Here is a 2,394-nt window from a genome sequence, read left to right on the forward strand (position 1 = left end):
GTTACTTGAATTGTACATGAGGCTTCAGAAATCCGCTTTGAATCCGCGGGATAATCCGCTTTGAATACGATTAAATTGTCTTGAGAGTTAAGGTGAAGAAGCGAAATTCGATCTTTCATCTTTTTTTTCCCTTTGTATTAAAAGTACTCTTTTATTCCGTGTTTTATTTAAACGTACTTTGTACATTTTTTTTTACGAATGAGAACACAAAATGTTACTAATTCGATTTTTAAACATGGAAAATGACATGAATAATTTATCAATAAGCGCAATGGTTTTCCTCTCATATTGTGGTCACGAATATTGGAAAGTGGTGTAGTAGAGTTTTGCTTTTATTATACTTTTGCGACTCGCGGATGTAAAAACGCAATAAGAAACATAGTAAAAGGGAATACATGCGCAAGCGAATTTCCGCGAGAATGCATTTTATTTTGAACACGAAGTGGAACGAAACGAGAGAAAACCCTTTGCGATCTGTTCTCCACGGGGACAACCGATCAGGAAACCGATATTTTCATCGTGCGTGCTCACTCTCTGGTGCGCATTTATTTCGTACCCGTCCTGTCGTCCGTCGTCGAGCGCGCACTTTCATTGACGTACGAAGGTTGCACGGAGTCCTTGTCACGATGGAATTCGAAGGGCCGCACACTGACCTTGGGATTCTACCTGGTATCGGACGCGATGCGCCATGGTCGACCCTCTCCAGATGGTGGTACGGGAGATGAAACAAAAAGAGGCACGAACGTACACACACATCTCTCGATCGGTCCAGCGCTCTCTCTCTCTCTCTCTCTCTACTCGAAAGTGGGATTTGCGCGGCATCAAATTGCAGCCTCTCTTTAATGTTACAAAAAGAATTTAGAGAGCATATAAATTAAGCGAACGATATATTTGAGTCTAGAGGCGAATATAATCGAGAAAAAAACTAAAAAGAAACTTTGAATAAAAAATTTTGAGTAAAAAGCAATTTTCCCTGGAAGTTTTTTACTCGAATATATTTTTGGGAGCATTTTAATTATTTTGACGTTGTATAATATTATTATTCTAGAATTCAGTTTTCGCATTTATCCAAAAAATTTCTGTGAAAATATAATTATAAAAGTTAAATGTAATACAGTGTCTAAATGATTGACGCTGTTTTATTGTATATATATATATATATATATAAAAAAATATATATATTGTAATTGTACATATTATAAATAGAATGAAACAACGTTTATCGAATTATCTCCAACTATTCTTAAATCGATATTATATTAGGGCCTTATCTCAATAATTAAAATTTAGAATACCTACAATTACAATCAATATTACAATAAAACAGTACTAATTATGCTAATGAAGTATTATCTGTGTTAACAATAGTATTATTGCTTAGGTAACTTTTAAAATCGGAGTAAAATATTTGTCATTTAAATAATAATAAGCGATAGTGCACTTAAATGATTGATAAAGGATATTAGTTCATTTATAACGCAAGGATATTTCTGCTTTGATTTGAAATTAGAAAGACAAAAAGATATTAAATAATATCGAAATAACATAGCAATAAAATAAGATAGCAAACATTTTAACAAGGAATGCTAAAAAATAAAATAAATTTTATATCTTTTTCTATATGTTTAACATGAATTCTATATAATTTTTATTTTATATAAGCTAATTAAAACATCAGATTTTAGTTTAAAAAAATCAAAATTTTTTTGTTGTAAAAAATCCATTTTTTACTTGAATTTTTCTCCAAAGTAAAAAACTTATTTAAATCTCTATTTAAGCCTATAGTACAATGCATTTTTTTATATTTTAATAAATTTCTAGAAATTCTGTATTTTATGTGATACAATTTTAGTAATTTATTAAAACGCAAATAGTCTGACAAAAAAAATGTATGTCATAAGCTTTAATCATCGTTAACAAACTGACCTGTTTGTAATAAGAGAAATTAATTTGTTAATGCAAATGACTTGATAATTTCGGTTCGCATGCATTAAATGAAGGATTATCCTATGTTTACTTGAATACTCATGAGCGGCATTTAATTAAATCAGAATTTCGGTGAAAGATGAATAGAATGAAGTACACCAATTTGATTTTCGGATCTTCTGATTTAAATTTCTTGAATTTCTTTTCTTTCTTATGAAGATGTGTTGAGATGGATGTGTTAAGATATATTCTTACAAAGGATATGAAAAGATAAAAATTTTAAACTTTAATTTTTTTACTTCTAAGTTACTACTACTTTCCTACTTTTTAAGAGGAAATTTTTATATATTTGATAAATGTAATACGTGCCTATCACATACGATATATATATATATATATATATATATATATATATATATATATCAGCCGTATTTATAAGCGTACTAAATTATATTGATAAAACATTCT

The 2,394-nt window shown here is 29.4% G+C and overlaps 1 protein-coding gene across 5 annotated transcripts in view; it reads left to right on the forward strand.

The window, feature by feature from the left end:
* Positions 1–2,394, forward strand: part of LOC108689553 (putative mediator of RNA polymerase II transcription subunit 26) — a 92,519-nt gene that overhangs the window by 51,965 nt on the left and 38,160 nt on the right. The gene's annotated exons all lie outside the window — the stretch shown is intronic.

This window comes from Atta colombica, unplaced genomic scaffold, assembly GCF_001594045.1.
Source record: "Atta colombica isolate Treedump-2 unplaced genomic scaffold, Acol1.0 scaffold27, whole genome shotgun sequence".
Classification (NCBI taxonomy): Eukaryota; Metazoa; Arthropoda; class Insecta; order Hymenoptera; family Formicidae; genus Atta; species Atta colombica.